General features: G+C 34.6%; 1 non-coding gene across 1 annotated transcript; it reads left to right on the top strand.

Moving 5' to 3' along the window:
* Positions 1–763: 763 nt before the first annotated feature.
* Positions 764–871, top strand: LOC122171649. Its single transcript, XR_006172056.1, has one exon. It is a non-coding gene; the product is annotated as a U6 spliceosomal RNA (small nuclear RNA).
* Positions 872–13251: the final 12380 nt, after the last annotated feature.

Below are 13251 nucleotides of genomic sequence, written 5' to 3'. Positions count from 1 at the left end.
GTTCCTTTTCAACCCAGGCCATTCTATGATCCTATGAATGTTCTGTATGTGATTGCAGGTAGATATTTAAATGAAGTATGGAGAGGAATGACTCTTATAGACCCTTGAAGGATCTGGAGGTCCTCTTTGAAATGGTCTATAAGTGTCAGTAGGAAAGTGAACTCTCTTCCCTAAAAAGCAAAGAAAATTTTCTGTTAGGACTACGGAAATGCTTTGTGACTCTGGCTTTAGTTTGGCTTACTTAGGGGTTAGCACACTAGCATCATTTAGGTGGTATTGTACTCATCCTTCTCTTTATGAACTTTCTTAATACTGAAGATTTAATAAAAAATTCAAGATGTTCCTCTTCAGCATGATTTGGACTACTGAAAGAGAATGAGAGAAACATCTTGCTACTGGGGCTTATTTTATCATGATACTTCTTTGTAAGTCCACAACAGAATTCCCCAAAGTAGTATAACCCAAAGTATTGTCTGTATCTCATAGCCAGGCAGGATGCCCAAATTTTTGATGAGCAATAGGCTAGTTTGTAAGAAACAGCACGTATATGGAGACCAAAATACAGGTTGTTACTGAAAGTATATTACAGGTTACCTTTCGAGTAGGCTACTCTTCTGTGCTTCTCATTTACAGAACAACACTGATACTGCTAGAAATGGATCCTCTAAGCATAGATGACATTAATATAAGTTTTCCTATGCCTATCTGTGTTGGTATTATTTCAAAATAGAATCTTCCAATACCATTGTTCTGACTTCTGCATACACTAGTTTAGTGTAGTGCATACACTAAAATTGGAATGATACAGAGAAAATTAGCATGGCCTCTATGCAAGGTTAACACACAAATTCGTGAAGTGTCCAAATTTTTTTTAAGCTCAAAGAGGGTAGATTTATGTTAGGTGTAAGGAAAAAATATTTTACAGTAAGGGTGGTGATGCACTGAATCAGGTTGCATAGTGATGTGGTTGATGCCCCCTCCCTGGAGACTTTCAAGGGGAGGCTGGATCAGGACCTGGGCAACCCGATCTAGCTGTTGATGACCCTATTCATTACAGGAGAGTTGGACTAGATAGCCTTAAGAGGTCCCTTCGAACTCTAAGGATTCTATAGGATGAAATTCCATCAGCTTGCTGAGTGACAAGTGCCTCAGAATAGAAGAATTAAGTACAGACCACCTTTTCATATAGACTTGCTAACTGTAAACTTTAAATTAGGTCACAGCACAATTATTATCTTTTTAATCACCTGGCAGAGGGGCTGTGAACAAAGAGTGAGAGGATTATTCATCGTAATGAAGAAGAAGAAAGTAGTAAATCAAATTAATGAACATCATATATGAATGTTTATTAATGTAAGAAATGTAAACAGAAGCATCTTACATTATGATTGTGATCACAGTTATGAATTAGTTGACATAACAGAAATTTGATGAAGTCACGTGACTGGAACATTAACACAAATAGTACTCATAGTACTCATTTCATAGGAGGTTTTTTTTTTTTTTTTGTAAGCCATTACTGTAATTCCCCTGACTATAGATTATAATGACAGAGATTCAGAGAGAAACAGTAGAATGCGAATCTGCAGCTATAGAGCATGGGGCAACAGGCAGAAACTGATACACAGGAAGTTCCACACAAACACGAAGGAGAACTTGCTTGCTGTCAGAGTTATGGAGTACTGGAACAGGCTGCCCAGAAAGACTGTGGAGTCTCTTCCAGAGATATTCAAGACCCAACTGGAACCTTCCTGTGCAACTTATTGTAGGAAACCTTCTTTAGCAGAGGGTTGAACTTGATGATCTCTAGAGGTCCCTTCTAACCCCGGCAATTCTGCGATTGTGTGAAATGACATCAAATTTTGGGAAAAATAATAAAAAAAAAAAAAAGAGAAAGAAAAATAATGAAGAGAAAGTGAATCTAATTTTGTCTATAAGCTGATGGCTTTCTGTAACTAGATGGATTTGTCTGTAAAAAAAAGAAACAGTAAGTCAATTTAGATATCCATTAAGAGGTAAAGGTCACAAAATTTAATAAAAGAGATAGAGAAATCAGGAAAATAAAAACATGAGAATTGTTTGTGAATCTTCATGCATCCACTTTAAAAAAAAAAAAAAAAAGTGGCCAATAAGATACATTTTCAGAAGTGTGCCAATATCTTTATTGATGCCACACAGGGAGTTCAGCCTCTGAAATTCCACTAAATGAGGCTGATGTCTGATATGTTTTCTCAAAATAAAGAACAATGTTGACATTGGCTATTCGAAGAAAAATACATATTCAAATAGCCAGCTGTGAGCTCATGGTAGGCTTAATGACATCAGCTAAGAAAACCTACAGCCAATTATTTAATTAAATTACAATTATTTTTAAAAGAATGTTTATAGTTTATATGGACTACAATTGCTTAAGGATTTGGGAAATGTACTCCTAAATAAAGCAGAATTTTTAGGCAGTACTTATTTCCTATCCATTCGATATAAGCAGTTATCTGGAAATAAGGTGAAAATTTGTCACCATTAGAAAATAAAGGAAATGGAGCAAATCATAACCAGTTCCAAGTTGTGAAAGGACAGGAAAAGACCCAAAAATGACCCAAAACCCACATCTGATCTTGACAAATTTTTGAAGATAATTATTGTTCATATAATACAAGAGATTACTTGAATGGCAGTTTTAGTTGCAGTACAGCCTGCAAAATGTGACTAATTATCTCCCACAGCTCTAAGAAACTCATTTCCCAAGGGAAATGTGGCAATAAAACTTTGTCCTTATAACATTTTACATTTGTAAAAGATTTATAAAATTCACTAATTAAGCTTGACAAACCTCAAGAGAACAAGTAAAGTAACAGTTTACTCATTTTTATGTATGCTGCACACCCAAGTAATGGGACTTGCCAAAGGTCACACAAAGTTAGAGGCAGAGTCTGAAAGAGAAAAAAAGACATCCTTTCCAAAAGGCCAATGACAAAAATGTGCCCAGCAAACAATATTCTTCTGCCATAGTTTAGAATGCTGAGTGCCTATGCTTGTTAAAATGTCATTGGACAGAGTGTTATGATAGTTTCTATCTTCTTGTTTGCTCTACGTTGTATATTAATGCAGAAAGAGTAACTTTCTGTATATTAGATATAATAAATTGGCTGTTTTTAGGATTACTAAAATAAATCCTACATTTTTTTTCATCATTTTTCAGTATTTGTAGCATTGTGCACCAAGAGAAAGCTTTCTGAGTGGGAAAAAATGTCTGAAATGTCACCAGTATTTACTGATATGGTAATAAATTAGCAAAGAAAGTGAACAAAAGTATTTGGCTTGCTATAGAGAGGTTCTTTGTATCACAAGAGCCACTTGAAAAACAAAATTGATTGCAGGGTAGGGATGTGTGAAACTTGATTTGAAAGAAAAGCCACCTGCAACAGAACAGAGTACTGAAATTCCAAGGGAATCTGTGCCTTATGCCCCAAAATTCTCAGAGAGAAAAATGTAACTATTATATATAATTATATATGTATATTATAAAGAATTATTTATATGTATATATAAATATTGTAATTTGTTCAGGTGCCTATCTTTTGCTAAAAAGGGATACATTATTTTCTTTATTGTACAAAGCTAAATATCTTTTTTACATGAATAAACTTAAAACTTGTGAGCACATAAATCTAACACCTGAAAAGACTGGAGGATAAGGTCACTATGGCTTTTCTGTAATATCTAACATAATCTTCTCAGGTATAGGAAAAAAAAAAAAAAAAATTGAGACTTAATACTCTCTAGGGCTTACTCCAGAGGAGTACTAAAAACCTATGTCTAAAATGTTAAATAAAATTTTATCAGAGGTCAGTTCAAGACTGGTTGACAAATGGCAGCAAACGTTCATTGGCCAAAGGCAAAATTATTTAGAGCTATCTCTTCCACCAACAAGGCTTGGTGAGAGTCGGGTTGCTCAAAATAAAGTTGGATGTGAAATTAAAACTTCTGTGTCCACAGCATTGAAACTTAAGTAGTATGAATAATCTTAATTGATCAAACTCATTATCAAACTCACTTCATTATATATATTACATATATACATATATGTATTTACTTACATTCCAAATCACAAAACACAGACACTTGGAAAGCTTTACCAAAGTTGTGACAACTGCCCCGAGACAACTGCTGGAATTTGCAGCCAGTAGATGTTCAGAAAATAAATAAATAAATAAATAATAAAATCTGCACTGTGATTTTTTCCAGTTACTGCTTTTAGATATAAGACAAATTCTTCAGCCTTTCTTCACATTAAATTATCTTTAAATCATGAAACTATCTTGCTTGAAATCGAGTTACTTTTAATTTGACATTCAGAGGAGAGCTTATTTAGTGGTAGGAGGAAAATGAAAGCAATTTCATAGTGTCAGTCCCTGATTCCTCTTTATTTGTAAACACACTTTCATACAAACAAAAGCAAATATATTGTCTAAAGTGGCTGCAAAATAATTAATCGTCAGGGAAAGGATGAAAACATGAAGCAATATCAGCATTTAGTTTGCTGTAATTAGTTCAAACAATTTCAAAACCGAAATGCAAATCTAAAGGAAAAGAAGCCAAATGCTCAGTCTCTTAACAGTAAAACTGTCCTGACATCTTTACATTATAAATATTTCAGATTGTTTATAAACCTTTGCATGGGGACTCTCCTTTTCTTTTCTTTTGATAAAATAACTAAACATCTAACAAAATATTGGTAAAATATCAAAAGATACAGACTAAACTATTGTGTTATATGCATCAGTTTCCTAATTTCTAAAGCCAAACTGATTTTATAACAATATATTTTGCCTACCATTCTAAGGCCTTGATTTGCCTTCTAGATTGCAGGTGCAAGTTACTTATCTTCTAACATCAGCTCCTTCTTTGCATTTGTTAGTGATTCGCATGTCCTCTAGATGATAGAATAGATGCACCTGCATGCTGGAGGGCTGTATTATATCATTACTTAGGCTCGTGTCAGGCTACTTTGTACCCCAGCACAGCATTTGATGGTAAGCACTTTGTTCTTTGCTTGCTTCTTTACTTCTGCCTGAGTTATTTTTCCTCTTCCAGCAAAATAGCTTCCCTGAAAGGCAGTAGTTGTGTGTGGTTTGTTGGGTTACCATTAAGCAGGACAGCAGTCAGAAGTGTCATTAAAGAAATTGAGGTGGGTTTTTTTGTTTGTTTGCTTTTTTTTAATTTTTTTTTTTTTTTTTTTTTTAATGCAATAATAGATACTTTCTCAGGAAATGTACTTATCTTGGGGTCTTAAGTTCATTCACAAACACTGGTGTTTTCATGTTCTTTCCAATAGACCCATCAGTGACTCCACTCAAATGGTTTTAGTAACCTTCCTAGATCTAGATCCTAGAGTATGTCTTTGACTTACCAAAGTTACCTATCAACCTACACACTAGCACTATAAACAGGAGAACAGAGTTGATTCTAAATCTGGAATGTACTATTTAACTTAATGAGGACATACGAATTCAACACTGATGATTTAACTTGAATGTAGCTATTACTTAAGCTGTTACAAAGTATTACTATGCAGAACAAAATGCCTGCACAATGCATGTATAATAAAGAAGAGCATTAATTTGGCTAGAATGTCTGCAATTCTAGAAGTTCTTGTTGAAAAGAAAGATTGCAATTTATTTAAAGAAAAAACTTTTTTGCAAAGAAAAGATTCATAACCAATAAATCTTTAGGTTGCTAGTTCATCCAGAATATTATTTTTAAGTTGTAAACATGAAGCATGATTTATTGCTTATAACTAATGCATAAAACATAGCGAACTGAATTGAAAAATTATTCCACTGTATTTTCAATGGAATTAAGTTGTTTTGTTTTTTTTTAAAAAAAAAAACAAAGGAATTAAATGTTTCTATTATGTTTCTTTAGTCACCAGATAGAGGTTGATTAGATAGTGTAATTGCTGAGGTATATTTTTCTTCTTTGCAATATATTCTTGCATGTATACAGTGAGTGCATACGTAAACAGAGAAAGCTAAATACGTTAAACCAAGGCATAAACCTTCAACAGCAAGTTATAAAATGCTTACCTTTATTACAAAGTATTTTAATATCTGTTTGAAAAATACTGTTTGTTTTCAAAAATGTTACTTTAAAAAAAAAAAAGCAAAAAAAAAAAAAAAGCACAATTCTGTGCTATCTCAGCCCTGGTTTAGAAAACCTATGATGATGTCATTGACATCCATGCATGCTGTAGAAAGATAAATCAATGACATGCAGTGCAAAGCTAACTACCCTGGCAGAACTACAAAATGTAACATGGAAGATGTATGTCTTAATTACTTGATTCACATACAAGAATTTTCAGCTGCTAACAGGCTGTGTTCAGTGTAAAATACAAATCAAAGAGGACTTAAAATGACTGACCTGAGCACCGCTGTACAGTGAACTTGTACCCAGAACTGAGTGCACAGATTTCCAAAGGAATTCTGATTTCTCTTAAGAAGTAGAAGGTGTGATATGTTCTTGTGTTTCTCCCTGTGATTTCTGAAAATGTTAAACTGCTAGTTCATGGTGTTATGCTTTAGTTCAACAGGTAACAAAGCACCACACAGTCCTTCACTCAAATCTTTACAACCCCCACGTGGGATGTGGGAGCGAACTGAGAAACAAAACAACAATGTAGAACACATGAGCTGACATAAAAACCATTTACTAAGACTATTATTCACTAAGAACTACTGACAAAATTCAACTTTGTTCATGAAAGCATTGCGTTTTTCTTCCTGGTTTGTAAGGCTATCCAACTACTTCATAGGATCAGTAAACAACTTCAAAAACCTTTCCAAATCCATAGGACTAATGTTTTTTCATAAATTTATAATTGTACATAGCACAGCTTGTTCAAACAGAAATACAACGGTTATCTATTACTCACATAAATTTCACAGTTGGAAGTGATGGCTTTTCTTGGGTATCTTTGTTTCTTTTAACTTATTTTGATGTCTGCAGGATTTATAATTCGGCTTTTAAAGCTGGTTTAGCTTTTTTTAAATAGTCTAAAATTAGATCAAAGCAAGATTTGTTTGTCATACTAAAACTTCATATGTAGGATTTACATGAATTACCCGAGTGCATATTACAGCTACTTAAAATGTTCTCCAGGGTTTCAAGCATTAATTCTTAAGTGTGGCAGAGATTCAGAAAATATTTTATACATCTGAATTTCCCTGAAATGCACTCGCTCATTTCTGTTTTATGGCTTTCTCTTTATAGATGTGAAGTGGGTGACACACAAATACAATTTCATTTGTTCATGTAAAACCTCAACAAGCCCTCAACCCTCAAATACATGGTTCATTTCTATTCAGTGTTGTTTCAAATAACTGGGAAGGGAAAGAGCTACTGTTATGAATACAATGTAAAGTAATTGTTGCAATTGTCAGAAACAAGCAGTTTTCTCGTATTTGATGGTATATCTCCTTAATTCTTGTCTACTTTCTCTACCTCAAAAAAATGCTGTACGTCTGGTTTTATAACCACATTTCTTCCTAAATCCTGGTTATTTGTGGAACATATGCTGATTATACCACACAGACAAGATGCTTTTACTAAACCTGTGGCCTTTCTGAATGCCAAATATGTAGTAGAGTATAAAAAAGGTTTTTCTAATAATTTTGTCTTATGATCGTCATAAAAAAGCATGTAGCTTTGTGGAAATTTATGATAGTGCATCTGCTGAGCTACAGGATCTTGGAAAATCTATCCTGAGAATGGTGTCCTAAACTAAAATTATTATGCATTCATTAAGTTGCAATAAATAGAAGAGCTAATGCATTAAAGTTAATAGGGCTGCTGGAGATATTTACAGTGAATAACAGTATGAGTAGCTCTCAGAGAGATATGAATCTCACTGGGAAATCCATTTCAGTATAAAGCCTCTAAAAATTGGGTAGTGAGAATGCAATAGATTGGTGCTCATGGCATGCTATTAAAAAAAATCTGTCACTTCACAATGAACTCATTCTGGGTAAATTCATTACTGCTTATTGGAAATAGCCTTATATACTGTAGTATATAATCACAGTATATGTTCTTATTCTTTGGATAGTGATATTTCTGTGACTTTTAGTAAAGCTGACTAAATACAGCATGTCTAATTAAAAAGAATATGGTTTGATATGGGAATAGTTGGACAAATAAGGTTTAAAGATATTCATATTTTGGTAATAAGGCTTCAGACTATATTTTCTATAAGAAATTAATTGAATATAGTAATAAAAACAAACTCAAAAGTCATTTGTCATCAAAATAATACATACTTTTAAGATTCTTCTTCAAATATAGTATTGAAAGAGCATTCTAGATTCACTTTCTCATCCATCTAAATTACAATTAATTAATGGCACCAAGTTTTGCAGAAAATGTTCACTAATGACATACACTTGAATTAATACTTGCACATGTACCTTCTTTGGCTAGCAAATTCTCTGCATGAAGAAATCTCTGCTCACAAGACACATTTTGATTTTAGATGGATTCATTATTCTGTATTTCTCTATAGATATTGTTCACATTTCCATTGCTGTTTCAGTGCAAAGCAGTGCTTGATAATTGAAGGATCTACTTTTCCCCCATTTTCCACTATTAACATTGATAGTATGCACTGTAGTTTACGGTACTATACATTTCCTAGACAATGTCCAGACAAACTCAGAGTTGGGGATTTAATGCAAATATTCTCTTATTTAAGGTTGAAGATGGCAGAGTAATGTATGTAAAGGCTACTGGAATGATCTAATGTACTGGCATAACAGAGAAGAGCATTGCTAAGGAGGAAGTTGATATCTAAAGAAAATAAAGTTCAAAATAACCATAAGAAAGACAAATACCTTGAAGATACTGGACAAGACTGTATACTAGATAAAATGAATACAGTTGTGTTCTCCAGCTATATTCATGCTCCAATGCTTGCCCAAAGAATCAAACATCTCTGTGAAGAATCTTCTTTCTGTCAGTGTACCTATGTAATGTACAATTGCATTACAAAACCCTCTACAAGATATCACACAATTTAGACTTTGAATATCTGTTTATTTTTGGTAGCACTGAATTAGTCTTTTTTAAATACTACTTTCTGAAAGCAAAGATAATTTTAAAAATGTCATAAAGCAACACTAACAAAAGGTGGTTTTGTTTTGTTTTTAAAGCAGTTTGAGTTTTTTCACAGTTTGGGCTCTGCATTTTCAATTGGCTGTTCTGTTTGCAGTCTCGCTTTTGCTCAAAATAACATTCAAATGCAGATATTGGGACTGCAGATTTGGAAATAGAGAAATGAAGCAGTGAGTCAATAGGTTAGCTTATAGCCAATGAAACTGCTTTATTGTAGAAGAGTTCATGTGGAATAGGACTCAGTTATCACTTAGGACAGAAATCACCATGTAGAAGAAACCAAAATACTAGAAATTGTGTAAGATTGCTTAACTTGAACCATCAGCTATTGTCAGGTTGAAGACAACTGCATGGATGTGCATTAGTCAAGACCAAAGTGTAAAGAGAATATACCTAAATAAATTATGAGGTCTGGAGTACCTGTAGTCCAAATCATTTGAAATATCCAGTGCTTTATCTTTTTTGGAAAAAAAAAAACCAACTGAATTCAAACTGTTGGTTTACCCTGTGGAGATGTATTTTTCTCATATCTCCAAGCAGTTAAACTGTGAATGCTAGCCTAGAACTTATGGGAAATAGAAATGTGAGATGAAGGAGCTGGATGGCTTCAAAGACCTACATATTTGGTGTACAGTGTCCCCAGTACAAAGAGTGGCAAATCAAATGAGTCTCTGACTTATTTTTTAAAATTCTACATTGTTAAGCTATACAATTGACTTGATTGCTCCAGGATCTTTTCTGAGCTGTAAAAGGAGGCATTTTTAGGGAACCATTCATCTTATTCTTCAAGATAAGACAATTTTTGTTCTAAAAAGGTATCTTTTTCTTTCACTTACAGTGAAGAGATGTAGTGGAATTAGCCCAAATATGTGATGAATTTGCTATGGCTGACTAAAAAAAAAAAAGAGAAGAAGGAAATCTCACCTGGGACTTGAATAATTTCCAAGAACAAAAGCAGTATGGTTCACTGTATGATAAGGGTAACCAGGATCTCTCCACAGCAGTGTGATATGTGACTTAAAAGTGGTATTCTTTCATATTACTGATGATCATATGCTCATCCTTGTTCTCTTCATTCTTTTTATTCCTGCAAGGAAAAAGAAGTCACATATATGTGGGAGTGTCAAACATAGGAAACAGATTTATATCAAATTTAAAAAGGAAAACATTTCCATCATGAAACCATTTCAGCAGGTTGATGTCAAACAGTACAGCCAAATAATTATCTCCAAATTATCTCATTTATAATCAGCAAGATACCTTTTAAGTGGGCTGGGCATTATGCTTTCTTCACATAGAGCTAATGTAGCCTATTTCAAAAGCATATATACTAAAATGAATATTATAATATGAATTGTTCTTTCTAACACATTGGTTGTACATAATGCTCCTCTTTTTGAGGTGCTAGAAACACATCCAGAAAAGAATGTTAGAAATCCCCAAATCTGCCCCCTGAATGAAGGCTTGTGGATATTCTTTCTTCTGGTTCCCTGCCACTGTGTATCCCATGAGTAAAATTAGCTCAACATGTGCCAAATCTTTCTGTTTTTTTTTGTTTGTTTGTTTGTTTTGTTTGTTTGTTTGTTTTGTTGTTTTTTCTTTTTACTTTTTTTCTGGACATTTTGAATGTCATAAATTCCAGTTTAGATGAGCAGTACTCAAGAGAATGAAATTGTTTCACTGCAGCAAGGTCTGCCTCTCTGTTCAGTGGGTCTCAAAACCAAGTAAGTGTCAGTGTGCTCAGCTGCAGGTCTGGGAGCTGCAGCTGACCCTGCTGATAGCTGCAGGCCTGCAGCACCCTGGTACACTGAGCTGCCAGGTACAGGATGAAGTTTTTTTACTGTTTGCTTTTGTTTGTTTGTTTCTTTTGTCACAATTTTTTCCCTTTCTAATAAATAATTAGATGCATTTTCATTTTTTTTTTTTTTTAAAAAAAAAAAAAAAAAAGGAAGAAAGCACTGGTACTGGTATTGTAGAATAATGAGAACTGGGAGGAGCAATCCTTGAGAGCAGCCATGCAGAGAAGGACCTGTGGGTCCTGGTGCATGAAAAATTTAACATGAGCCAGCAGTGTATTCTTGCTGCTTGAAAAACAAATGGTATCCTGGGCTCCATCAGAAGAGGGGTGGCCAGCAGGGACTGGGAGGTGATTGTCCCTCTCTATTCTGCCCTCATGAGGTCCCATCTGGAGTACTGTGTCCAGTACTGGGGCCCTCAATATAAGAAAGTCAGAGAGCTGTTGCAGAGAGTCAAGAGAAGGGCCATGAAAATGATCAGGGGGCTGGAGCACCTCCACTACGAAGACAGACTGAGGGAGCTGGGCTTCTTCAGCCTGGAAAAGAGAAGGCTGTGAGGTGACCTCATTGCAACCTTTCAGTACCTAAAGGGAGCCTAGAAACAGGAGGGGAATCAACTCTTTGAGAGGGTTGATAACTTCAGGACGATGGGAAATGGTTTTAAGTTGGAGGAGGGAAAATTTAGGTTGCGCATCAGGGGGAAGTTTTTTACCGAGAGGGCAGTGAAGTGCTGGAACAGCTGCCCAGAGAGGTTGTGGATGCCACATCCCTGCGGGTGCTCAAGGCCAGATTGGATGGGGCTCTGGGCAGCCTGGTCTTGAATTAGATATGGAAGCTGGAGGCCCTGCCTACAGAAGGGGGATTGGATCTTGATGATCCTTAAGTTCCCCTCCAAGACATTCTATGAGAGTTTTGATTAATGGAAATAAAAATAATAATAATCATATCAGTACCCAGCAAGAAATCAAATTCCAGTGAATTTATCTGAATATTTTGCTTTCACTTTTAAACTTATCTTTTATATTTATATTATCTTTTATATTGTACTAGCCAAAGAGCAAATATTGTATATACAGTAACTTTGATTTCTCTGTCCTTTGTAGATTTGTTTCACAAAATTAATATGGAGACATGAGTTAAATCTGTTTTATCATTTCATTTCTAAGTCTCCTGTGTTCTATCAGTTGTATGCAGAACATTCTTATTAATTGATTGCTAATCTATTAATCTTTCTGTGTTGTTTTTATTTAATCCAAAACTTCACTGAACCAATATAGGTTTTCTTCATTAATCTTTAAATTTTCACTAGTATGTAACACAGAACTTCTGTTCTTCTCTTATTATTTAGTTCTGTAAGATGACCTGAAGCAAGTATTATAAATTCATTGAATCCTCAGGAGCCTTGCCTATTTCAAATGAACTACGTGCAGTACCACAATTTTCTATACCTTGTTACTTTTATTTCAAATTCTTACCTCGCTTTTGTCCTGATGCAGAAACTTTCAACGTTTCTATAGTTTCAGGGAAATTTCACCCAATTTCACTTGAAGATGAGGTAGTAGCAGTTTCGGAAGAAGCTGCCTGAATGCATATGTGCAGGTGTCATAAATACATAGAAAAAAAAACGGAAATTGAGAATCTAAATATGACAACATTACAAGCTTAACTTCTGGCTTAATTGACATGATGGAGAGTTGTGATAATTTTCATGGCAGCAATAGTGCTAGATTACCTTTTTGCTATTGTTTCAATTGAGACATGTAGGGAGCAAAGAAGAAATAAAGAAAAAAATCATAGTCTGTAAGTCAGCAGACAGGAAAAGCAGCAACAAATTTCTCTGTAAAATCTTAGATATTTCATTTTTTATTTTTCATTAAATTGAAAAAGGAGAAGTTTCAGGAGATGGCAAGTAACACTAGTGATAAGAAAATATTAGAGAAAGAAATACAGTTAAAAACAGATTAGGATGAATCTTTTACTCATCCCTGCCCCATCCTGTAGGTATTCAAGGCCAGGCTGGATGTGGTTCTGGGCAGCCTGGTCTGGTGGTTGGCAACCCTGCATATAGAAGGGGGGTTGAAATCATCGTTTCAACCAGATGATCACTGTGGTCCTTTTCAACCCAGGTCATTCTATGATTCTCATCCATAGGCATTTATCTATTGTACGTAAGGAAGGAGACAGTTGTAATGCAAAATGGAAACAATAACGCTCTTTGTTAGATGGGAAGTAAATCTTCTCTTCCAGTGTATGAGTTTTCTCTGGAGTATTGTGCTCAGCTGAAGAG

This window comes from Centrocercus urophasianus, unplaced genomic scaffold (assembly GCF_019232065.1).
Source record: "Centrocercus urophasianus isolate 14NV4802_14NV808 unplaced genomic scaffold, USGS_Curo_1.0 seq_9, whole genome shotgun sequence".
NCBI classification, from domain to species: Eukaryota; Metazoa; Chordata; class Aves; order Galliformes; family Phasianidae; genus Centrocercus; species Centrocercus urophasianus.
Note: the sequence above shows the minus strand (reverse complement) of the source record. Positions and strands in the feature narration are given on the sequence as shown.